This window comes from Aquarana catesbeiana, linkage group LG01, assembly GCF_042186555.1.
Source record: "Aquarana catesbeiana isolate 2022-GZ linkage group LG01, ASM4218655v1, whole genome shotgun sequence".
NCBI lineage: Eukaryota > Metazoa > Chordata > Amphibia > Anura > Ranidae > Aquarana > Aquarana catesbeiana.
This window is the reverse complement of record NC_133324.1, coordinates 272,825,169-272,852,261: the sequence shown is the minus strand read 5'-3', so window position 1 is coordinate 272,852,261 and position 27,093 is coordinate 272,825,169. Positions and strand designations below refer to the sequence as shown.

The 27,093-nt window shown below is 43.9% G+C and overlaps 1 protein-coding gene across 1 annotated transcript in view; it reads left to right on the top strand.

Annotated features, from left to right (window-relative positions):
* The first annotated feature begins 948 nt into the window (after positions 1 to 948).
* DGCR8 (DGCR8 microprocessor complex subunit) overlaps positions 949 to 27,093 on the top strand; it is a 96,086-nt gene continuing 69,941 nt past the window's right edge. Inside the window, exon 1 of the mRNA XM_073628692.1 lies at positions 949 to 1,099. The gene's annotated coding sequence lies outside the window, so the exon portion shown is untranslated. The remainder of the gene's footprint in view (positions 1,100 to 27,093) is intronic.

Genomic DNA, 27,093 nt, shown 5'->3' with positions numbered 1-27,093 from the left:
ACAGTTGAGATCAGGATTTATAAATAGATCCAGAATCCAAAAATAGATTGCACAGTTAAGACCAGGATCTAAAAATAGATCCAAGATCTAAAAATAGATTGAGCAGTTGAACCCAGGATCTAAAAAAATGGATCGAGCAGTTGAGAACAGGATCTAAAAATAGATGGAACAGTTAAGATCAGGATCTAAAAATAGATTGAACAGTTGAGACCACAATCTAAAAATAGATCTGGGATCTAAAAATAGATTGAACAGTTGAGCCCAGGATCTAAAAATAGATCTGGGATCTAAAAATAGATTGAACAGTTGAGCTCAGGATCTAAAAATAGATCTGGGATCTAAAAATGGATTGAACAGTTGAGCCCAGGATCTAAAAATAGATCTGGGATCTAAAAATAGATTGAACAGTTGAGACCACAATCTAAAAATATATTGAACAGTTGAGCCCAGGATCTAAAAACAGATTGAACAGTTGAGTCCAGGATCTAAAAATAGATTGAACCGTTAAGATCTTTTATATATTATCAAATGTGTTTGTGTGTATTTTTTTAATAATGTGTTTGTGTGTATTTTTTCCTGTAAAATCTGTTTGATAAATCACTGTCCAAATTTTGTGACAGAAAATTTAAACTGCCACTATTTCAAGTCGCTTACTTTCAGAAATATACATTGTTAGCGTTATAAATAATTTTCAAGCTAAAAAAAAAGCAGATTTTTGCATGACCATAAGAAAAGTCAGAACTGGGCCGCTTTTGAAGTGCGAGCAGCCATATAAATGACAAGACAATAATAGTAGCGTCTCACAAACCCGGGGCGGAAGCTGTCACCGATATCCAGCACATGGAAGAGAGATGGGGAACCCACGTGACGTGCAGTAACCAAAGCGGCCACAGGCGGCGTTATCCTGCGGCACCGATGAAGCCTACGGGAGCCATGTTGGTAGGGTCTGGCGGCGTGACGTTTCTCCGGGTATAGTACGTACGGCGTTTGCGGCAAGTGGGAGGGAGTAAAAACAGCGGACCACCGAGATTTGCAGGCGAAAATGCGGAGTATTACCGCGTAATCTACTTCCATCCTCCGCCCGATGGCTGACACCAAGGTAGATAGCCGTATTGCGCCTACTCATGTACACCTCGTTCCTGCAGCATGGACGGGTAGCGGGGTAGGGATACCGGTGAGTGTGGGCCTGAGATGTGGGGCCGGCCCTGTGTCTGGCAGGTGAGAGCTATGCCGGCTCACCCCACAACCCATCACTGTGCCCAGAGCACCAAGAGAGGGGAATGCAATATCCTGACCCCCCCCCCCCATATGTGTCTTCTTTGGTACGGGCCAGTTTGTGCGGTGTACCCGAACAAGCATACCTGCTGTTCAGGATAAACCATAGCTGACAAGAAATGGGGGGGCCTGCATATTGCTCTGCAGAGCCCGCAGGCGATGCTCGCATAGAAATGTATGTGGAGGTGGTAGGAATGACTCCTGACCGGCTGTAAGGAGAAGGGGGTGAGGTTGGTGATATTAGGTGTTCTTAGACTGTGAATTGAGGTTGTATATGGGGGGGGCAGAGCTCAGGTAGGTAGCCTGCCAGGGGTTGTCACTGAGACTTGTGAGAAGTGTATCTTGTGACCACAGCAGTACCATGTAGATTGTTCTCCATTTTTCCATTGCTAGAAATATTTGCTAATGAAATCTACAAACAGATGCTTCTAGATAATGGCAGACTTCATTCTCTGCATACTGTATTTTTCTTTTCCACAAGGTTCACACGTGTGGGTCAGGACCCCATGTGTCATCACACTTTTCTGACCAAAACGCACTGCTTTATAACGGATGCACGGGAATTCCAGTTGACACTGAAATCGCAAATAGGAAAATGTGATATTGTGTGCGCAAAACTGCATGGTGCTGCGGCACCTTGTTACGTGTGGCCACGTATTAAAAAAAAGTGTCTTGGACCCTTCCTGTAGGTTCAAATGAACGAGCTGTTGTGCCCGCACAAACGTAACAACCCCGCCCCCCACAAGTATGACCCTCGCGTTCCTCCCTATTCTTCTCATGGTGGCCATTGTCACTAAGGGCAGATGACTCCATCTCCCATTACTTCCTTGAACTATGCCTAGAAAGCCAGTTCTGCTTTCTGGAACATGTGACAGGAACTTCCCAAGATGCATCTGTGAAGCCAGTGCCTCACCCAGTCAGGAAGTGGGGAAAAATAGTAATTGTAAGTGAAGGAATGTATATTTAAAGTGGTTGTTAACCACTGTACCATAATAACATGTGTTCTTGCGTAATGTAAAAACTGCCGATCTGTACCGATATAAACTCTGCTTCGGGCACTCAGCTAATTCCTCTCTCCGGCTCACAGCTGCAGTGGGTGGGGCCAAGCCCTCCCACTGATGTCAGCTGGGCAGCAGGGGGAGGGAGAGAGCATGCCAACAATCAACTGAGCGCCTGGAGCAGAGCTTTATACAGGTACAGATCGGTGGATTTTTTTACATTACACAGGGACACGTTATCATACAGAGGGGATAAGACAATTTAATAGCAGATACGAGAGCAGGAGGGGGGGGGGGAGACACGGACACAGGAGAGCTGCAGAGAGCAGGCAGCGAATGACGGAATCACGCAAACTGACCACGGTGTCAGGGCTCAGCAGCCATGATCATCGTGGTCAGTTTGCAGAGGGGAAAGAATAGCCAGGCAGTATCAGCCAGGTTTTTTTTTTTTTTTTTTTTTAGGGTATACAGGGGGCCAAATTACACAGCACAAGCACTGTGCTGTATAACATGCTTTAAGTTTAAGGGAACAGGATCTGTTTGTTAACCCCCCCAAAAAATTAAAGAAACGCTTTAACCTGTTGCCGGCCAAGTAATGGTTATGTCATCAGGGCTGATCTCTTCCATGTTTTAGTGAAGGTCAAATAGTTTGGGCCAAACTGACTATTACCTTCACTAATGTGTGCACCGTATAAGCAGTATGTAGCCTCGCCTACATACAGCATACAATGCTGTGTTCCAGCCTAGGTTCACACTGCAGAACCAAATGTGATTCGCACAGGAATTGCATGCAAATTTGTGCGTTACAATTTGAGCCCATTAATTTTAAATGGCTCGCACTGCATCCACATGAGAAAGATGGAGACATGTTTTTTTTTGTTCGCACTGGAATCGGATCATATGGGTATTTACACCTATTCAATTCAGTTCAGGCAAACCCACTGTGTTTTGCGACCTGCTTTTGGGATTTTAACTTTTGACACCCACAGCAGATCGCATGAACTCGGTGCAATTGCTATACGGTGTTTGAAACGCACAGAAATCGCTGCATTTCCCACACCGCATCATTGTGAACCAAGCCTGAGATGGGAAATTCTTGTCCCATTCCTGAAACAAATTCGAGTCAGGCTGAGCAGCGCTCAACCTTTTACAGGGGGCTTTATACTCTATGAATGAGTACAAAACTTCCTCGGAGTTGGAGATTGTGACATCTGCTCACGTCTCTCCCCAGCCAATCAGAGAAAGCTATGTATTCTTTCATAGAGTACAAAACTCTCTATAAAAGGCTGAACACTCCTCAGCCCAGCTCAGTTTTGTTGCAGGAGGGAGATGAGAAGTTTCCATCTCACTTCCTGGACACAGCTCTGTATTTCCCAGAAATGCATCCCTACATAGTACTAGACTGGTGTGACATCATTTTGTAGGGCGAGACCTTGTCTGACAGCAGCGTGGCTTTCTTTGAGGTGTCTGACTCTCTCTTTGGACCTGAGGATCTCACAGCTCTCTCTGGCCAGACTGATAGTGACTAAGACGACTTACACAGACCTATTGGGGTTGATTTACTAAAACTGGAGAGTGCGAAATCTGGTGCAGCTCTGGTAAGAAACCAATCAGCTTCCATTTTTTTTTTTTGTCAAGGCTTAAAGCAGAGCTCCAGTTGTTTTTGTGATTGTTAAAAGTCAGCAGCTACAAAAAGTGTAGCTGCTGACTTTTAGGCCTCTTTCACACGGACTGTCCGTTCAGGTCCGCCTGTCAGTTTTTTTAGGCGGACCTGAACAGACCCTCCATAGACATCTATGGAGCGTCGCATGTCAGCGGTGACATGTCCGCTGACATCCGACCCGCTCCGATCCGAAAAAGTGTAACAGAGGAAAAACCTACTTTTCCATCCGTTATCGGATCGGGTGACGACGGACTCTACGGTCCATCATCATCCGATCTCCCATAGGGGAGAGCAGCGCTCTGACAGGTCTGCCACTGCACAGTGTGCAGCGATGGACCTGTCATTTTCCTGCTCAGCGGGGATCGGCGGAGCGATGCCCGCTGAGCAAGCGGATGTTCACGGGGCGGATCATCACTGATCTGCCCCATGTGAAAGAGCCCTTAATAAACACACACTTGCCTGTCCTAGGATCCAGCAATGTGGTCACCCGAACCGTCGCCTCTCTCCTGAGCCTGCATCTCAACTGTGGGCTCCCGGCTGTGACAGATTGTGGCTTTGAGTCAAGCTGAGGCTGCTGAATGGTCCAGCAATCTAGAAGACTGCAGGGAGGGAGGGGAAGAGGAGGAGCGTGTATCTGTCAAAATCAGGTACCCGCGCGCACGCGCCTCCCCCCCAAAAAATAATACCAATTGTGGCAGGGAAGGGGGCGGAGGAATGTTTAAAGCGGAACTTCCCCTTTTGGGTGAAGCTTCGCTTTAACCGCTTCAGCCAGCCTGGGGTCCAGTGCGTTCCTGTTCACTGGTTCAGGTGCGATTCAGGCCCGAATTTTTGCCTGAAATTGCACTTGAACCGGACCCAAAAATGCACAGGACCCTTTTGGAATTAGAGAGCTGGTCACACTTGCATGTCATGCGAATTGGATGCGGTGAAAACTGCATCCATTTCACACATATGTAAACCCAGCCTAAGAGTTCTGAAACTGCCGGCTACCATGCTGGGAGAGCATCCTCAGCATGGTAAGTGGTTTTAATCTAAAGTTGATTGGCTTCCATGCACAGCTGCACCAGAGTTTGCGCACTTCAATTTTAGTAAATCAACCCCCAGGTGCTGCTGCAGGCTCTGTCAAGCTCTCGTTTGTGAGTGCATTAATATACAGAATGTTTATAATAACATTTCATTGTTTTAATAATCACTACACTTGGGCTTCTTTTTGTGGTGTTTTTTTTTGTATTCAGAAATCCCTGATTTGCGTATCTTTGCTGCATTGGTTTGCCTCCTAGCTGTGTGTCTAGTGCCTGGGGTTACTTATGCTCTGCCTAATCATTTATTGTCCGTTTTCCTACGTTCATGGTATAGTAATATATTTGGTAGAGACTACAATTGCTCTATTGCTTGACATGGGTTGCAATTTGTCTTTCACACTATTTGTGCATCATTATAATCTCCCCATGTGAAGAGGTGGATTAGAGTGTATGGATATTGTTTTTTGTTTGGTTTTCCCAAGCATATGACTACACTTGACAGACAATCAAAGTGTTCCCATGATTGGGAAGTCCATCCCACCTCCCAGCATTGAAGTGGAACTTTAGGGCTCTTTCACAGGGGGCGGATCAGTGATGATCCGCCCCGTGAACACCCGCTTGCTCAGCGGGGATCGCTCCGCCGATCCCTGCTGAGCAGGAAGATGACAGGTCCGTCGCTGCACCGTAGAGTCCGTCGTCATCCGATCCGAAAACGGATGGAAAAGTAGGGTATTCCTCCGTTACACTTTTTCGTATCGGAGCGGGTCGGATGTCGGCGGACATTCATCCTCTGACATCCGCTATTCCATAGGGATGAATGTATGTCCGTTTTTCATCCGAAAATGGAAGGATGAAAAACTGACATACGGATCGTCCGTGTGAAAGAGCCCTAACTCATCAAATTAGCTGTGGTACAATTTTTATATTCAAGGCATCTTAGCTTGTAAATGCTAATGAGCAAGGCCCTTATGATTCCTCCTGTATGGAATTGTAACTGTACTGTCTGCCCTCATGTTGTAAAACATTGTAGGGCTGAAACAACTAATCGATTAATCGACAACTAATCGATTATGAAATTAATCGATTACTATTTTCATAATCGATTAATCGGCCAGTAACATAATGGGGTTAAAAAAAAACTAAAATGAGCCCTTTATAGTACAAAAAGAGCAAATAATCGCTACTGCAAATATTACTTTCACAGTTCTACACTAAAAAAAAATAACCCCTTACAGTAGTGATTATCTGCTTTTTTTGTACTATAAAGGGCTAATTTTAGTTTTTTTTCACCCCATTATGTTACTAAACGTCTTAGGCCTGGTTCACATCTATGTGTTTTTTGGTGCTTTTTGCAGAAACGCACTACAGTTCATGCACATGGCTTCCTATGGGACACGTTCACGCAAAACGGTGCTTTTTTGGTTCAATATACTTCAATAGAGAAGCTGCAGAAAAGCATGTAATGCTTTTTTGCAGCAATATGTGTTTTTTAATCTGCCCAACAACAAATTGGCCAAAAAAAATGCAAAAACGCAAATCGCAGCAAAATCACGTGCACAAAAATCAAACGCACAGCAAAAAGCACTGCAGAAACAGATGAAAAGCAAACTGCATAGGTGTGTACTGAGCCTTATGCTGGCCACACGGATCAATTTTCAGACTAGAATATTCAGACGAAAAATCTTTATACATTCACTGAATGAAAGAACGAACGTTCTTAAAATTACATTTTTTTTGAAGGAAGACGTTGTTTTTGTTTTTAATAAAAAAATGTGATCACCGAGTCTGATGATATTTACCAGATTCACCCTTTAATGGTATATACAGTATATCTCCTCTAATAGTATATACCAGGGATATGCAATTAGCGGACCTCCAGCTGTTGCAGAACTACAAGTCCCATCAAGCATAGCAAGATTCTGACAGCCACAAGCATGACACCCAGAGGCAGAGGCATGATGGGACTTGTAGTTTTGCATCAGCTGGAGGTCCACTAATTGCATATCCCTGGTATATACAGTATATCTCTTCTGTCTGTTATGCTCAGAGTGGATTTGATATTTTGCTACCTAACCATATAGTTGGTTATTTATATTTACCACTGCATAGAGATATTTAAGAATAAATTACCTTTTTTTTAAAACTGTACACATTAACTAAATTATACACCACACTTTTTTTTAAGGTTATTAACCGAATAATCGATTAATCGAAACAATAAATCGGCCAACTAATCGATTATGAAAATAATCGTTAGTTGCAGCCCTAAAACATTGCACAAATTGTTGGTGCTATATAAATCCTGTATAATAATGCAATGAATGACATTTGTCACAGAGATCAAAATGGCAGCTTCCTTAGCCCTAAAGGATAGGAGGGTTTAGTTCTGGTTTAAGACCCCTCCGCAAAAACATAAATAAATAGGCTCAAGGAGCTTTGTCATAACGTACTAATATGCATAGCAGACTTATGCTGGCCATACACTATACAGAAAATCGGCCGAACACATTTTCGAAAAACGACCGTGACCGCAAACGATCTTGCCATCATGTAATGACCGATAAATTGTTCAGTGGACATGAATAAATCATTTTTTGTTCGTTTTTTACATATACTTAGTGCAGACAGTTCGGACGGGAAACACATTAACCTTGCAATTTATCGTACGTTCGGCAGAAATTTTCCAAACTTCCCGTTCGTTTTTTTTCCCACAAAAACGTCACAAACAATTATCGATTTGTGCCCATTAACTTGCTGAAAAACGAACGAAGTGTCTATACGAACGATTTTTCGGCCGATTTTTCGTATAGTGTATGGCCAGCATTACTTGACAGTTTTGGTTTGGAGTCTTCAGCTGTTTTGATTGGGTCTTGGTGACTTCACTTGCGTGCACAGGAGTCCTGTTCTATGACTGTATACTGAGCTATTCCTGGTCAGTGTACATAAATGCTGATAAGCAGGGAGAAAGTTTTATGACAGAAGAGATCAATGGATTTTTTTTCTGTTTAAAAAAATCTTTTCTTTCGGTTTAATTCCTTCTTAGGCCCCTTTCACACTGGGGCGGGAGGTGCGTCGGCGGTAAAGCGCTGCCATTATTACCGTCGCTTTAGCGGTATTCTGCCACTAGCGGGGCGGTTTTACCCACCACTAGCGGCCGAGAAAGGGTTAAAAACCACCGCAAAGGGGCTCTGCAGAGGTGCTTTGCCAGCGGTATAGCCGTGCTGCCCCATTGATTTCAATGGGCAAGAGCAATGAAGGAGCGGTGTATACACCTCCTTCACCGCTCTGAAGATGCTGCTAGCAGGGCTTTTTTTCCCGTCCTGCTAGTGCACCGCTCCAGTGTGAAAGCTATTTTTAGCACAATAGTGCCTGCAAACCGTTAGTGTGAAAGGGGTCTTGAAGGGCTGCTGACAAAGGGGTGGGTAGGTGCTAACATATGAATGTAAGATGATTTCATAGCAGCGTGCAGAGCTGCATGCTGATGTGATGGGTTTTTTTTTTTGTTTTTTTTAAAGAAAGGTCTTCTTAGGCTAGCCATTGAATGAAATTTGCACGATTCCCCCATCAACACAGTGTTGATGCGGGAATCCCTCCTGTCGGGCCATTGCCCTCTCCGGGCGGGGGAAGCCAGTGATTATTGCTAGCAGCCTCTAGCGATAATCGCAGGCAAAACCCAACATGCTGGTTTTATCTAAGTTGATTGATCAACTTGGTACATTCAGCCTGCCCCATACATGGTACGAATCTCGGCCGGTTTTTGCTGAACTGGTTGAGATTCCAACTGCGTCTTACTGTCATAGTAGACTGAAAACTTTGACCAGTGTCAGATTCATTTATATCTAATTTTTATTCATCAGCTGTAGGGCTTGTTGCAAAATATCAGCACATCATGTTGAAGGCCCAGACTATGTAAGCTACAGTTATACAGCTGTTTGCAGTGAAAACTCGATCTGACATGGAGTACTGGACTTTCTTCACACTTCAGTCTTTAGCTGGGGCACCACTGGACACACGCTACAGATTTTTGGAGGATGCTCTTGGATTCCCTGTGCACAAATGTCGTCATAATTCTGTGCAGATGTAGCTCCTTACTGCCCTTGCTGCCCACTGGAAGATATTAATATATAAGAAGCTTGTGCCTGTTGTTCAGCAGAAAACCAGTTACTATGGAAAATCTGTTCAATAATTTCCTAAACCCCATGGTCATGTATAAAGATGTAGACAATGCATTTGGGAGCTGTTTGTTATGTTAGCAGTTGAGTGGAAGATAACCAAACTCCTGTGGATTAAAGCTGATCTCCAGTTTATATTGAAGTTTAAATAGTTCATTTGGACCAAGCTGATCCAAATTGACTATTTCACTAAGGGATGCAGTGACTGTGTGTGCTGTATAAACTGTATTTAGCCTCAGCTACATACATAACAGTATGCAGTGCTGTATTCTGGCAGTGGGACCAGAACTTCCATTCCACTTCTGGAGCAGCACTCAGCCTTTCACCAGAAACTGTGTTCTATGAATGATTACATGATTGATTACAAAGCTTCATCGGATCCCTTTTGAAATGCTGAGTGCCGCTCAGCCTGGCTTATGTTCCAGGAGTTGAACAGGAACTTTCCATCCCACAGCTGGAACACTGCACTGTAGGGCTGCAACTATTTTCATAATCGATTAGTTGGCTGATTATTGTTTCAATTAATTGGATAACCTTAAAGTGTGATGTAAAAGTATTAAAAAAAGGCAATTCTTAAATATCTATATGCGGTGGTAAATATGAATAACCGTCTGGTTAGAGAGCAAAATTGCTGATCCAGTCAGAAGACATAAGAGATATACTGTATATACTATTAGAGGTTGAATCTTGTAAAGATCATCAGACTTGGATCAAATTTTTTATTTAAAGAAAAAAAAAATTAGACTGTTTTTGCCGATTTTTCAGACAGAACAGTTAGGCTACTTTCACGCTGGGGCGGTAATAGTCGGCGGTAAAGCCTTGCCATCGTTTTAGCGGCGCCTTTTGTCCACTAGTAGGGCACTTTTAACACCCGCTAGCGGCCGAAGAAAGGGCTAATACTGCTCGTGTAGCGCCGCTGCCGAAACGCTTTGCAGGCGATTTGGCAGCGCTGCACATTCATTTCAATGGGAATGGGTGGTGGAGGAGAAGTGTATACACCGCTCCTCCACCACCCCAAAAGATGCTGTTTGCAGGACTTTTTCTAGCTTCCTGCAAGCGCACTGCTCCAGTGTGAAAGCACTCAGACTTTCACACTGGAGTGACAGGAGAGTCCCTTTGCAGGCGCTATTATTAGCACTAAAACGCCTGTAAAGCGCCTCAGTGTGAAAGTGGCCTAATATATTATATGCTGGCCATACAAAAACAATGTCTTCCTTCAAAAAACGTTGTTTTAAGACCGTTTGTTTGATTTTCTAATCGCTAGTGGGGTCAAATTGACATTCTGTTTGAACACTGTGATGGGAAAATTAAAATGAGCAGAATAGAAAACTTTTGGGTCAAAGGAATTTTTGGACAGTGTATGTGGTATTCGATCAGAAATTACATTACTTTTAAAACTGAATGTTAAAACCAAGTGAAATTTCCAAACGACATTCTTTCATTCAGCTAATGTACAAAGATTTTTCGTATGAATATTCTTGTCTGAAAATCGATGTGTATGGCCAGCATAATGCTTGTTTCACTGCATACAGTTTGCTTTGGATCATTTCTGCATTGCTTTTTGCTGTGCCTTTTGCATTTTTGCACATGCGATTTTCCCGCGATTTACGTTTTGCACTTTTTATGCGCCTTTTTTTTTTTTTTCTTTTTGTTGTTGGGCAGATTAAAAAAACGCAAGTTGCTGCAGAAACGCATTACATGATTTTCTGCAGCTTCTCCATTGAAGTCTATTGAACCAAAAAAAAAAGCAGTTTTATGTTGAAACAAGTCCTTGACCCTTTCCAAAAACACAGCAGCTGAAAAAAAATAGATGTGAACGTGTCCTATAGGAAACCATGTTAAATGAAGTAGTTCGCTTCTGCAAAAACGCACAGGTGTGAACCAGGCGTAGTAGTAGTAGTAGTAGTAGTTTTTTTATATCTGTCATAATGGGGTTAAAAAAAAAAAAAAAAGCCCTTTATAGTACAAAAAGAGCAGATACTACTATAAGGGGTTAATTTATACTGTGAAAGTTATATATATTTTATACACACACCCAGAAGTAGGATATATGGGCATTTTAACTATGGGTTGGAGATGAAGGGGGATATAAATCTTTTATATTAAAGTAGTACTAAAAGCTGAGGGGTTTTTTTTTTTTTTTCTTCCCCATGGATATAATCATTTTAAATATAATGCACAATACTGGTAAAAGTTTAGTTTAAATGTAATTGTAATGCCTTTATATTTCCTCCAGTCTATCAGCCTCCACCTTCTCTGGGTTCAGATGCTGATCTTCCCTGCACAGTCTTTAACCACTTCCCGCCCGGCCTATAGCAGATTGATGGCTGGGTGGTGGTTCTGTTATCCTGACTGGGCATCATATGGCGTCCAGTAGGATAACATGCCGTTGCGGGGACGCGTGGCGATCGCGGTGTGTCCGTCTGACACGCCGCATCTCCAATCGTGGTAAGAAGGCTCTGACAGAGGTTTCTTATCACGTGATCAACTGTGACCAATCACAGCTGATTATCGCATGAACCAGGAAGTGCTGGTAAACGCCATTCCTTGGTTCGCGCTGACAGGGAGAGCCGATCAGCATTGATTATCAGCACAGCCCCATCAGATGTGCCACCACAGCTGCCAAAAAGTTGCCCATCAGCTGCCAGTCAGTGCCCCCTTAGGATTGCCAATCAGTGCCCTACAGTAACACCTGTCAGTACCTCATCACTTCTACTTATCAGTGGCACCTTATCAGTGCCATCAGTTCTACATATCAGTGCCTCCTCATCAGTGCCTGTCAGTGAAGGAGAAAACAACAACATTTTATAACTTTATTTTTTTTCTTTTTAAATTTTGGTCTTTTTTTAGTTTGTTTAGGAAAAAATAAAAACCCTAGTGGTGATTGAATACCACCAAAAGAAAGCTATATTTGAGTAAGAAAATGATAAAAATGTAGTTTGGGTACAGTGTTGCATGACTGCGCAGTTGTTATTCAAAGTGCGACCGCACTGAAAATTGTCCTGGGCAGGAAGGGCCGAAAGTGTCTGGTATTGAAGTGGTTAAAGTGATTGTTGGTTAAATTAACGTTTTTTTAAACGTTATTTACCTGCTCTGTGTAAAGGATGGTTTTGCACAGAGCAACCCTGATTCTCCTCTTCTGGGGTCCCCCCCACTGACGCTTCTGGCTCCTACTGCCTTCAGAGTGCCCCAATAGCAAGCTACAAAGTATAGTATAGCGTGCCCCCTATAGCAAGGTAAAAAAAACTTTTGCCTTTAGAGCCACTCCCTTCCTGCTCAGGACTACATGTCCCATGAGGCATTGGTCCTTTGACATTCACAAGTTCTCAAGCACTTACTGACATTTATGGATGTGCTGCACTATGTCTTCTGACATGTATGGACGGTGTACTGAGCTGTATGCGTGCTGCACTGTATTTCCTGATATGTAAACAAATAATGCATTCTGTATGCAGGCCGATTATGAAAATAGTTGACAACTATTTTCATACTCGATTCGTTGTCAATTAGTTGTTTCGGCCCTACTGCACTGTATACTGTATGTAGCTGAGGCCATATCCAGTTAATACAGCACAAACAGCTACTGCATCTCTTCGTAAAGAGTTCATTTGGATCAACTTTGTCCAAATGAACTAAACTTGGGCTAGGTTCACACTGAATCTCACCGGGTTCCTGTGCAATTCACTGCGATGCAGTGCGATTTGAGTCCATATATTTTGAATGGGCTCCAATTGCACCAAAGTAGCGCATGCACTACTTTTGGAAACATGCTGCAACCGGATTGCATGGTACTTTTTGTACCATGTTACTTGATGCAGGCAAACACTTTGGTGTTCATTTATATAACAGAGGTCAGCGTGATCCTCGGGATCACAGCTGATTTCTGGGGTGTACCGGTTTAGCTGAGATAAGGAGCAGAGAACATGTTCCCTGCTTCTCATCACAGTACATGACCATTCTGTCACAAAAGGCCAGTTTATAAAAGTGAGATCTGAAATATCTCCCTTCCAGATTCACCAGCTCAGAGGTGGAGAATCTGGGAGAGAAGCTGGTGTGATAAGAGATAGAAGGCTTCTTTCTTCCTAATATCAGCACCAGTGGGTAAAAAATGAATATTAACCATTTCAATATAGGGTGTCACATTTTGAATGACAATTGCGCGGTCATGCAACACTGGACCCAAATTAAAATTTTATCATTTCCCCGCCCCCCCACAAATTGAGGTGGTGGTATTTGATCACCTCCTGCGGTTTTTATTTTTTGCGCTATAAACAAAGTAAGATTGACAAGTTTGAAAAAAACACAATATTTATTACTTTTCGCTATAATATCCCAATTTTTAAAATAAAGTTTTTTCCTCAGTTTAGGCCGATTATATTTTCTTCTACATATTTTTGTAGTCGCAATAAGCATATATTGGTTGGTTTGCGCAAAAGTTATAGCGTCTACAAAATAGGGTATAGATTTATGTCATTTTAATTTTTTTTACTAGTAATGGCGGCTTTTTTTTTTGTTTTTTTTTTTTCTATCGTGACTGTGACATTGCTGTGGACACATCAGACACACACAGATCCATGTCCCGGGCTCTGTTACCGGCAATCGCGGGTACCCGGGGGACACCGCGGGCACGCCCGCACCGGGTCGCGTGCCCCCTAGACGATCGGAAAGCCCAGGACGCCATATGATGCCCGCCCAGGATGGGAGATCCCTCCTGCGGACGTCATATTACTATGGACAGGGTATGAAGTATGTATATATATATATATATATATATATATATATATATATATATATATATATATATATATATATATATATATATATATATATATATATATATATATACATTTTTTCTCTCTGACAGAACATTGGTCTGCCTTGTTTATATAAGCAGATCGCCATTCTGCTTCTTCCAGTGAACGATTGGCGGGTCCCAGGGGCCGACGGACCCGCTGATTGGCTCCAGCTGTGCCCAATCACAGGGGGAGTGCGGCTCCGGCTGTGTGCACCCCAGAGCTGCCAACCGGAATCACAGGTACGCGATTTTTGCGCTTAAGGGCCGCAGTACATGTATGCAGGGCAGTCCTTAAAGCAGTGTACTCCTCCCCCTCTTCGGTGCCACATTTGACACCTTTCTGTGGTGGAGGGGAGACAGCATACCTGTCTTTCACAGGTATGCTTTCCCCACTTCTGGGAGCCTCAGCCGCGGGTATTGACGTCACACACATGTGCAGTAGAGTTCCCCGTCTGAAGCCGAAAGGCTACACTGCTGGGTTCCCTTACTCACAATGGAGGCGGCATGCACCCAACAGCTGATGGAAACATTGCTGGACTCCAGGACAGGTAAGTGTCAGATTATTAAAATTTGTATTTTTTATTTTTTGCAGCTATGCCATAGATCTATAGATTAGGAGTTGCTGCCCACATCCCTGAATTAATACAAATACAAAAACAGTTTCCTCTATGGGACGTTGAAAGGCAGAAACTCCTTAGCAAACAGATGATGTTGAAAATATATTTATAAATATATTTTCAACATTATCTGATTGCTAAGGAGTTTCTGCCTTTCAACGTCCCATAGAGGAAACAGTTTTTGTATTTGTCTGATTTATTCTCCTAAAAGCGGTGCAATTTGGGTACGGGACCAGATGTGATTGCTGCACCCATACGCATAGGTGTGAACCAAGCATTCTACAGGAATTTGACTTCTGTTATACTGTGAGATGGCGTTGGAAAAGGTGTTTGCAGTCAAGACTGAGGAGTAAGGTAATTGAAGCACAATGAACTACTTTTAAATTGTATTTTTGCTTGGAGCTGGACTTTAGTAGATTCACTGCAATGTACTTCAACAGAGGTGTGACTGCACTCTATGGTACAGAGGCTTATTTTACTGTGAACATATCTAGGGAAGAATAATCTTCTCCAGACAGGTTTAAGTGATCTTCATGGGGCCATACTTGCAGACTGCCAAAGCTAATGATTAGGTATTTCTAGGCAGAGAACTCCCTGCACCTGACCAGCCAGGCAGATCTGTTGATTATTGCCGGTGTCTTGTCGAATACAGTCCCCTATCCAGAAGTGTCCGCCCTGTACTGCGCAGGCGCAGTACGGAGGACAAACGAGACGCCGAAAGTCTCCGAAGTTCAACAGCTGATCGTCAGCTGTACACGGCGCCTGCGCATTTATTCTTACCCTATGTCCAGGATCATTCCCTACTATCCAAGTGGACATAGAGTTAGAATAAATAGTTGCCGAGCGCAGCGAGGCCATGCCCGAAGCGTGGCGATCGAAGCGTGGCGAGCGAAGCGAGCCCGCGAGGGGCCCTCTTACACTGCCATCGCTAACAGGTGCCCGAGCGCCATGTACAGCTGATGGTCAGCTGATCAACTTCGGACATTTTCGGCATCTCCTGCTGCTCCGTACTGCGCAGGCGCTGCGCCTGCGCAGTACGGGGCGGACACTATCTGATAGGAGGACACTATATGTCAGAACACCGGCTCTCCACAGACATTTCCTAATTTAATCACAGCAGGGATGAAATCATGTGGGATGATGTGCACATACATCTCCCACAGCTAGGTAAAATGCCCAATAAAAATAATGTTGTAGGAGGTGTGGTTTGTTTCCAACAAAAAGTAGCCCCTGTTGTGATTAATAACTGTGCAGGAGTATTGATTACAGCAGAATCAAGATTACCTTGATTATATGGCGATTGAGAAGCAAAAAAATTCTTCCATTTAAAACAATCTGACTTGGAAAATCTGAATGATGCGTGAGTATGTATAGGTTTTGTTTTAGGCATCACTTGTTTAAATTAAAAAAAAAAAAAAAAAAAAGAGAAGGCCTTAAAGTGGTATTAAACCCAAAAGAAAACCTATTTCAGCTTTGTTAGGCTTTCTTTTATATTACCCTGAAGATCCAGCATGTCTGTTTTTCTCAGGAACAAGCTCTCCAGCAGAATTTATTAGTTACAGAGATTACTTTGTTAGTGTATCTAAATCTTCTAGTAGATCTAACACTCTCCTTCCCCCAGATTAACAGTGCTGCTGTCCAAAGGTGCCCCCGTGCTCCTTCATACAAAGTGGGGCCTCTCTAATACAGGAGGAGTGTTACTGGCCAGATCACCAGGTGAAAACAGAGGGAAAAAGCCTAAAGTAGGATGTACACTATGAGAAAATCGGAAAAAAAATTCAGTTTGAGGCACGATCGTTTGATTTTTGCATAGTGTGTACACAACTTTTGACATCCGATTTTAGACTTTCCAAACAAATATTTTAGAAAGGACAAACTCTAACTGTTAACATTCTAACAGAACTAACGCTTTTCATTTAATTTGTAGTTTTCCTATAAGGCCTCATGCACACTGGGGCGTTGTATAAACACCAGTAGCGTTAGCTGTAGAATGAGTTTTGCAGTAGCGTTTTTCAGTGTTTAGCGGTTTTTAGCAAAACTATACTTCCACAAAAGTTTATGGCTTTATCAGCATTAGAGCGTTTTCACAGATGGAAAAACTCCTCTTAAAACCCACTAGTTCTGGGTTTTTTTTCCAGCCAGAAAATGCCCCTGCCAAAAAAAAACAAAAAACTGATAAAAGCCTATGGGGGTGATTTACTAAGAAGGCACTGCACCAGTTCATACATTAATTGGTGCGCCGGAAAATTTGTTAATTGAACATGCGAACCGGTGCACATTGAAGCGCAAATAACGATAATAAATACCCGCATATGTTAACTGCAACTCATTGATAATAGCGCACGCCCAATACAATTGGTTAATTTCATCTCATTGGAAGTGTCTTGTTAGGCAATTAGTAGGTGTACTCGGTTAATTAACCCTTTTGATGCTAATCTCATTCATATTACTTCTAATATCTTTGAAATGTGGAAACTATTTAGACTGACCTGTGTGTCCCCAAGGAAAGACATTGGTAGGGTTTTACCCTCACTTCCTGTTTGGCTATGTGACAGGAAGTGAAGCCAATTTTCAGAAAACGGACACAAAGCCCAACCTAAAAGACAAGCAGGGGTTCTAACACTCACTTGGTTTCCCTCAAATGCCCACAATTAGAATAGGATTGTCTTGAGCTAGATTTTAGCTCCGTGCTCTAAATCGGTGGTTCTCAACCCTATCCTCAAGTACCCCCAACAGGCAATGTTTGCAGGTTTACCTTCATCTTGGACAGGTGCTTTAAATCAGAGTCAATGGCTTAGTATTTTGGACAGTTATTTTAGCTAAGATAAATTTCCAAAACATGTCCTGTTAGGGTATTTGAGGACGGAGACCCACTGCCCTAAAATGGAATTGAATACCTACCTCTCTGTAATTTTCATTTCCTGGTGCCTATCCATGGCAGCATATGTACAATCCATGCATGTGCTACCATGAAGGCACCAGGAAAGTAGCTTTTAGGCCCCTTTCACACGGACGGACCGTCTATCCGTTTTTCTTCCATCCGTCGACGGACGACAATGCATTCCTATGGGCAAACGGATGACCATCCGTTACCATCAGTTAACCTCCGCTTCCGTTTTTATCCGTTTTTTTTAACGTACAAAGCTACGTCCAGATCCATCAAAACGGATATTAACTGACGTTAACTGACAATGTCCGTCAACGTCCGATCAGTTAAGATCCGTTTTGAAGAAATTATTCAAAGTTCATACTTTGACAAATAAAAAAACAAAGTGAAAAAACTTTATTTTAAAAGGGTTATGCAGAATAATAAAACTAAAACTGTTTTGAACATATCATGTGCTTTTGTGTCTTTTTATGCTATCAAAACACAATGAAATACCCAAATTAATGAATTAATAAATTTAAATTTGCACTGCTATATATATATATATATATATATATATATATATACTGCCATGAAACTTCTCCTGATGGAGATAGAAAGTAGTCAGCAAATTGTTCACGCATGGCAATGTAGGATGGGTGGAGCAAGGCTTTCTGGGTAATTTCCTTAAATGCAAAGAAACTGCTGTAAATGGATGAAAACGGATACAAAAACGGATGTAAACGTATACCTTAACGGATGAAAACGGATATTAACGGAACAGAAGACGGATGAAAACGGAGATTAACGGAACGGATGAGGGATGAAGACGGATGAAGCAACGGATAAGAACTGATACGTTTTTAACGTGGCTAAACTGATGGTGCCTGTGTGAAAGGGGCCTTAGACAAAGCACACTTTTTTTTTTTTTTTTTTTTTTTTCTTGTTTTGCCATGCCAATCAGCCTAGTTAAGCTGCAGCTGGGAAATCTGTTGCATGAAAATTGTTTGGGGGGAAGAGTGTAAAATGCATTACTTGGATTGAGCATGCATCTGCAAAACAAATTAACAAAACACTTAAAACTTAAAAATTTGCTACAAATTTTATTGGAAGATTTTGAAAAATAATGCAGCACAGACAATTTAAATCAAAGTGAAACAACCTGCAAACAACACAGATTGACAACATAAAAAATATTTATTTCAATGAAAAATATCCCCCACCCCCTCCCCAGAATAAAGTAAAAAAAAACTTGATTTAAAACACATCTGTTTTGCAAAGACATAACAAAAAAAAAAAAAAAAATACAAAGAGAAAATACATGTGTTACAAACTCTATAAGGACACCCAAATGTACTCTTTCCACATGAATGAATGAAAGACTTGTATAGCGCTGCAAATGCGAACTGAATCGCCTCAAGGCGCTTATCTGTCCTGTGTCGTCCAGCTCCTTAGAGGTAGGTCTTAAGTTTTTTTTTTTTCTGAAGGCCTGATGGTTTTCTTCCAAGCGGATGTTAGTTGGTAGAGCGTTCCATAGCCGTGGTCCTTTGACTGCTAATCTTCGGTCTCCCTTCGATTTGTAGCGGGACTTGGTAATGAAGAGTAGGTTTTGGTTTGCTGATCAAAGATTGCGATTTGTAGTGTTTTATTCTCTCGCATAAGTATTGAGCGTTTCCTTGTATGCATTTGTGGGTGAGGCAGAGGGTCTTGAATGTGATCTGATTATTTACAGTTAGCCAATGTAGGCTCCTCAGGGACGGAGAGATGGATTCCCAGAGTTTTTATCCTGTTACCAGTCTTGCTGCTGTATTTTGGATGAATTGTAGGCGTGCAATATGATATTTAGGTAGTCCTATGTAGAGGGAGTTCACGTAGTCAAGTCGGGAATTGATGATTGTACCAACTACTGCTGCTTTGTCTTCTTCAGGAATGAAGGGGATGAGTCTATGTAGCAGGCATAGAAAATGATGAGATCCACTGAACCTATTTGTGCATCCATAGACATTTTCTGAGTCAAAGATGACTCCGAGACTTTTGGCTTTGGTGCTTTGGGGGATAGTCTGTCCAAAGATGGTGGGAGGTGTCCACGGGGTCTTTTGAGGGAGCCGGTGGTCATTCAGTCGTCTATCAATGTGAGGCATTTTTCTAGTTGGTGATATTGATTTTTTTTTTTTTTTTTCCGGTAATGCGAAAGTAGAGTTGAGTGTCATCGGCATATGAGTGGAAGCAGAGGTCCGATTTTTCTGATGATTTTGAGGAGAGGGCTGATGTAGATGTTGAAGAGCACTGGTGACAAGGGTGAACCTTGAGGGACTCCATAAGAAACAGCGCAGGTTTCAGAGGTGAAGGCTCCAAGTTTCACTGTCTGAAAACGATTTCCCAAGAATGAGGCGAACCATTTTAGATCTGAATCTGTAACTCCTGCAACTTCTGTGAGGCGGATGAGTAATGTATTGTGGTCCACTGTATCGAACGCTGCACTGAGGTCCAACAGTACCAGGAGACATGATTCTCCGTCATCTGCTGCTTCGAGGGCGTTGTCCCATATTTTGAGGAGTGCCGTTTCTGTGCCATGGCCTGGACGGAATCCTGACTGCAGAGGGTCCAAGAGTTTGTGTGTGTCCAGGTGGCATTGTAGCTGTTGTACTACTGCTTTTTCCATAATCTTGGAGTTTAGGGGTGCAACGGATCGTCACCGATCCGTGGTCCGAACGGTTCAACCTGTTCGGATCGGCACACATGTGCTCCGTGGAGCGCGCTGCTGCCTCGGCCTTAGGAAAGGCCGTGGCTTCGGCCTAGCTCCGGAGCGGCGGCCATCTTGGTACACCCGGCGGCTGTTTAGCACGTGATCGCTCCGTCAAGTAACGGAGCGATCACTTGTAAACAAACCGGCGTCATGTCATGACGCTGGTTCCTCTCTCCCCTCCCCCGCTTTGTAGTTTGTGTGGTTTTCCTTAGTAGGATTTCTTCTCCATGCTCTTTCAGCTCTTCTGCATTCTTGCTTCAGTAGAGTAAGCGTGCCATTAAACTATCCCGAGTTTCTTCTGCGGATGAGTGTTCTACGTTTAGGAGCCACTCAGTCTGCTGTTTGTAGTAATGCCTTGTTTAAGGGGTTGAGGGTTAGTTCCGTTGAAAGGTTTAGCTTTAGCATTGCTATTTTGTTTGATAATGTAGTTTTGAAGAGTTCGGAATGTAGTTTCCTCTGAGGTCTGGTCCAGTGTGCTGTTGCGGGTTTCCGTTTTTCGAGGGTGGTGTTAGTGGTGATTGTGAATTTGATAGCGTGGTGGTCCGTCCATTGTAGTGGTACATTGTCGAATATGTTGATGTCCATATTTTGTTTGAAGATGAGGTCCAGAATGTGTCCTGAACCATGCGTGGGGGCTTTTATCAGTTGCTGAAGACCTAGTTTTTCCAGTTGGTTAATGCAGGCGATGGGGTCTTCGGTAGAGTTTGCCCAGAGGTTGAAATCCAAAAGTACTAGAAGGTTTTTGGTTTTCAGGGTGTGTATTGAAATGAATTCCGTGAACGGTGTCAGGAGATTGGTCTGTTGTATGTGGATGGTGTCTTGAGGGGTTGTTTGAAGATGTAGGGTGAGTGTCTCAATGAAAGGCACTGGGTTCTGTAAGGTTGGCTTGATGAGCGCAAGGTGAGATTTGAAGATTACTGCAAGGCCTCCTCCCTTTTTTTTTTTTTTTTTTTTTTTTTTTTTTTTTTTCCTATTCTGTGCCCCTTTAGGATGCTGTAGTTCTCAGGCACCAATTCAGTTAGGATAGCGTTGCAGTCAGGTGTTTGCCTCTAAATCACAGAAAGTTGGCTATCTATGTTGTTTTGGGTGATGAAGTCGTGGACTTCCAGTCTATGCTTGACTGCAGATCTGGTGTTGATCAGGGCGCACGCTAATTGTTTTGGTTGAATTGGTGTCTTCTTGTGCTTGATAGTTGATTGTAGGTTGGTCCTTAGTAGTTCTTTCTGTAGTATTTTTTGAATGGAGGTTGGTAATGTTGAGGTGGTATTTCTTAGTTTGTGGAGTATTTTGAAGTTGCACATGGCGAGAAAAAAGTTGATGGTGAATAGGATGACTACGATGATGATACTGATGTAGCGACAATGAGGTTGCTGAGAAGATGATAGTCTTGAAGGATGTCGGGTGGTGTGCTGGTGGTGCAGATGGTGAGGTGATGGAGGGGGGGGTCCCGCTGACCTGCCGCCCTCCCGTTGATCCAGAGGAAGGCGAAAAACCCCTATCTGAGCTGGCCAATTGCTACAGTAAAGGGAAAAAAATTCCTTCTTGACCCCCCCCGAGAGGCGGTCGGACCAGAGGACCCTGGATCAACTGCTAGTGGGTGGTGCCCTGGGGTACTTACCTGACCAGGGATGAAGGGGAGAGAAGAAGGGGGGGTGAGAAGGAGTGAGAAGGAACGGAAGGAGAGGGCAGAGAGACCTGGGTCACTACTTACCGGTGCTGCAACCGGGTCTGGTGGATCAGGCTGGGTGCCGGGCTGGGCTTGAACTGTGGTATCCCGATTCTCTGTAACCTGGTGCCCCTGCAGTGAGGTGAAGGAGGAGGAGGTGTTCAGGGTGGGAGGGGGCGCGCAGGCCCGATGAAGAGGGAGTGGGGTGAGCTGAGGAGATAGGCCGGAGCTAGGCCGCAGCCGCGGTCTGTCCCTCGTGTCTAGCTGACTAGACCAGAGGCGACCGGACAGCGGCTGCGGATGATGCCCGGAGGGCAGGGGCTGGGTGGGGGTAGGGGGGGACCGGGTCCCGTTACTAACCTGCTGGGGGGGGTCCGGGGATGAGATCCGGGTGGAGGGTTGCGTGATTGCGGCTGCCCTGGGTGGACCAAGATGGGCGATGGGCTAGGCCTGAGCCGCGGGCTGTCCTGATGCTCGGGCTCCCGGTGTGGCTGTGGTCCCGTCCGTGGATGGTGGGTTGGGCCCGGTAGGATGGAGCGTGCGGGCCTGCCGATGGAGGCTGGGGGGTAAGCGGCAGGCTGGAGCCGCTGTGTGTCCTGAGAGACTGCCCCGGGAGGCTGGCGGCTGGGATCGCGGTGTTCCGAAGGCTGTGGACGGCGCAGTGGAGCGCTGGGGGCAGAGCTAGGCGGGAAGGGTCTGGGGTGATCGCTTCCCATTCCTGGTCCTCGCAGCTGGGGGTCCGGGGATAGTCCTGAATGGATGGAAAGCTGGATGGCCGGAGCTATTGGAAGCCGGAGCTTCCAAAGGCACGTCTGCTCTCTGCTCTGACAACGCAGGTTGCTTTCCACACACACCATCAAACAATCTTGCTTCTTTTCAGGGCAAGGTAAAAAATGCTATCTGTAAGCTTTATATACATGGGTATATACATAGGTATGTGTGCTAATGAGGCAATTGAAAACACGTACACAAAATGCAAGTTCACCCAATGTAGAGACAGAAAAGTGGGTACACCTGTTAAGGATGTCCTTAAATTACCAACCCAAAAAATGCCCACACTCTATTAACATGCCCAGAAAAATCCTAGTGCTGTTCACACACAAAAAGCACCAAAAAAATTCCCTGAGCATGCCCGGGGGGGCTTACGCTGCCTGTAAAGTGGTGCAACTGTAGCATGTATCCAAAATGCGGCTTCAAAGATGTACGGCTTTAGAGAAAACTTACAAATCTATATCCAGAAAACTTTCCACTTCTTAAAATTAGAAGAAAAGAGGTTTAACCTTAAACTACATAGAGGGTTCTTTATTGTAAGAGCGGCAAGGATGTGGAATTCCCTTCCACAGGCGGTGGTCTCCGCGGGGAGCATCGATTGTTTCAAGAAACTATTAGATAAGCCAGGTCTCGACAAACCCCAGGCGCCAGGTCGCCATGGCGACCAGAAACCGCAACCTGGCGCCTAGGCTGCCACCAGCCCACTCACTGCAACTCCCGATGCCCCAGACATGCAGTGCTATGATATTTAACACTGACTGCCATTCCTCCTCCCTTCTCCACACTCAGCGCGGTGCTTGATGCTTGCCAGAGCCGCTGAGTGTGTGAAACTGATACGTAACAGAGAGGAGAGAGAGGATCTGTCAGATTTGAGCTTGATGTCAGGGTGGGCGGGACCCAGCAGCTATCAAACACCAGCCAATGGGATGGGATCTGGGCGGGCCACTTCATGTATGTGGCCCCGCCCCTTTTCTTAAGCAGCCCAATCATTGGCTGGTGTTTGATAGCTGCTGGGTCCCGCCCACCCCTGACATTAAGCTCAATTCTGACAGCTCCTCTCTCCTCTGTTACTTGTCAGTTTCACACACAGTTACACTCAGCTCAGTGTGAAACCTGCCAGTGCTACCTACCAGTGCCATCTGTCAGTTCCAAACCAGTGCCACCTGCCAGAGCAAACCAGTGCCATCTGTTGCCAGCCTTACTCTTTCTGGCCAGCCCATAACCCTGATGTAACAGTGTTTCATTGGAGTTATTGACTGGGTGCTCCGTTGTGAGTAAGGGGGGCGAAAATCCATACCACTCTAAAAAAAACTGGCTCCTAACTTTTTTAACTGGCTCCTAGAGTCAAAGCAAATTTGTCAAGCCCTGAGATAAGCACCTGAACAACCGCAACATACAGGGATATACAATGTAATACTGACACATATAATCACACACATAGGTTGGATTTGATGGACTTGTGTCTTTTTTCAGCCTCACCTACTATGTAACTATGTATACATTGCAGCTGCAAGATTTTAACCCAAAACAAAAAATAGCCTGCCCCCCTCCCAATACATACAAGGCCATTTGGGTCTGTTAAGGCTTAAAATGAGAACCCCCACATGAAAAATACCACCCAAAACTGAGCCCAACATGCCCCAAAGGCAGCCAGCTATGTTGAGTGCATGTGGCCTTGTGTGGTTCAGGAGGGAGTTTGGTGATTGCTCTTCTTGCCCCTTTCCTAACTGGCCCTGTTGTATGCTCTGAAAAAAGATGGGGTTTGGATTGGTGAAGGCAGCTCCACAGCCTTTGGAGAATAGAGTGAGTGCAGAGTGCAGAGTTCCCCTTTTAAAAGCAAAAGTTAGCCCATATAAATCCAAGGGGTTAGAGGGAGGAAACAAGAGCACTGTAGAATGGAGTGTGGAGTTCCCCTTTACATCAAAAGTTAGCCCAAGGAAATCGCATGCCTTAGAGGGGGAAGGTTAAATTCCCTTTTAGGGGGAGCTAGAGGGGCGAGAGTCTATTTACATAATTTTAGCAAGGTGCATGTCACATGTTGGCAACGTAACATGGCTAACATGAAAATACATAAAGGTGAACCAGCATAAAAAAAAAAAAAAAAATTGTCAAGTTTAGAGGTGTGCCCGTTCAACCCATGCAATTGCATATACATTGCTTAACATTTACTAAGATTTTGGCCGCGCAGTGAACGAGCACAACAGCAACTTGCGCATGCGCACTGCTTACATTGATCAAACGCAGTTCTAAACGTACTTGCAGGCTTTCTCTGAAAAAGTTACTTTCTCATTCTATTCGCCGAGATCTTTATAGTAAATGGGGGGGGATTCGCGCTCTGTTACCAGCGCACCATTTCGTACATATGGAAATCTACTGAAGCCGCACAGCTTTTGTAAATCACCCCCTCTGTGTGCATGGACACGTAGTATAACATGCTGGGGAGTTTACTGGCTGCAGACAAAAAGTCTGAAGCCGAAAACGGCTGCTGTAAAAACGTCCAGTATGTATGAAGCCTAAGGGTTATATGGATAGTTGATACAGTTTAGGCTTGTCAGTTTTAATAGCTTCCATTGTATAGACATCAAAAAGCTTTGAGACTGCTGCTGGGTGCTGCTATCTTTATGTGACAGCAGCACCATCAGACTGAGTTCGCTCAAGTGACATTCTTTAGAATGCCCCTTTTAATCATGCCCCAGCTGCTAAAATGATGGTGGTGTTAGTGAGAGGAAAGGGGAGCTGGGCCAGCATAAACCGTTATTACACACACCTAGAAGAGGAAGGGACTATCCTTTTCTAGTACATTCAGAGGCACATAGGAAGTTAATGGGGAAAAAAAAAAAGTTTAGGCAAATGAAAATGCTGCAAATATACTTGCTGTTATCCACTTTTTTTTTTTTTTTTTTTTTTTTTCTTTAGTTGGTTACAGGGTCTTTTTACACTTATGCTTTCATTTTCATGTGACAGTACATGAGTGCAAAAAAGTTTTTGGAGTGGATCATACTTCATTACACTAGTGGACAGGCAGAAATTACTATTTAGACCTCATGCACACAGGACGTTTTGTTAACACTCCCAGACTCCTTTCCTCCCGGCAGCAGGGTTTCATCAGGAAAACCGCTTGACATTTGTAAACTTGTAACACGTTTAGGTACGTCACGCACTTGGGCATTAATTTCAAAAGAAAGGGTCATTTTTAAAAACCGAAGGGTAGCATGTTATTGTACACTTGAAGCTGTAATGCATATGGAACTTTCCAAAAAAAGTAATTAAAGGTGAACTAACATTTTTAAAACTGTATGGCCAAAAAAAACCAAACCTGTAAGACAAAGGCATAATGAACTAGTATGCATCTTTTGCATCAGTCTAAATATACAGTAGAGCAGTGGTCATCAACCCTGTCCTCAGGGACCACTAACAGGCCAGGTTTGCAAGATAACTGAAATACATCACAGGTGATATCATTTGCTGCTCAGTGATTGCAGTATTCTAGTCTGCATCTCCCCAAGGTAATACATAAAACCTGGCCTGTTGGTGGGCTCTGAGGACAGGGTTGATGACCACTGCAGTAGACAGTTTCTGGAGATTATCTAGCGCTAGTTTATGCTACCCAGCCTGCCAGCACAGTGATCCTGTTGTGCAGCACTTCAGACTGCTTTAGGTGGTCTGGGTGCACAGGGAGACCCTGTATTAAGTTAGGACTCATGCACATGGGCACAATTATCTGTACAGCGTAAACACTTTGTATTTTTGTGCCTGGGATGTGCTGATGCCGTGTACAGCCACCCATAGACTATAGGTATGAAGGCAGCTGTACGCAGCTATGCACTGATACTTGTGTAAAAGTGTCCCATGTGCACAGATATAATATCCTGAACACACACTGCCTGTGTTTCAGACATTACATATGTGCATTTCTGTCACGCAAGTATTGCACCAAGACATGCCAGGCGCCAAAATACAGCAGTGTGTTTACGCTATATGTGCGAATGCACCCATGTGCATGACTCCTTATAGACATTCTAGAGACAGATGTTGACATCTGCTGTGTCTTGTAGTGACATGGAGGTCAGCCAGGGGGATCCAGGGGCGACCAAGGAAATCTGGAAAGAAAGATATACAGCAAGCATTTTCAGAAAGGGGTTCGTAATGGTAGTCTTCATATTTCTCTTATGAATTAATTTATTTGATTTTTTTTTTTTTTTTTTTTTTCCTTCAGCTAAACTCCAGGGAATTGAAAAAAGATTAAATTATTTTTTTGCCTAGTGTACCAAGCAAAAAAAGGACTTTATTTTCCTCAATCCTCGTTCCTCTGGCAGCTGGTGCAGTTATTTTCTCCAACACTTCGGTTTGTGGGTGGGCCCTCGGTATCCTCACTTAGTGCTGGTTCACACTAGTGCGATGCGAGAACCCTGGGAATCCAGTACGGGTTCCCGCATCGCACCTGAATCGCACAGTGGTTCACACTGAGAGCTGCGAACCGCTGTGGGTGTCAATGTAAAATT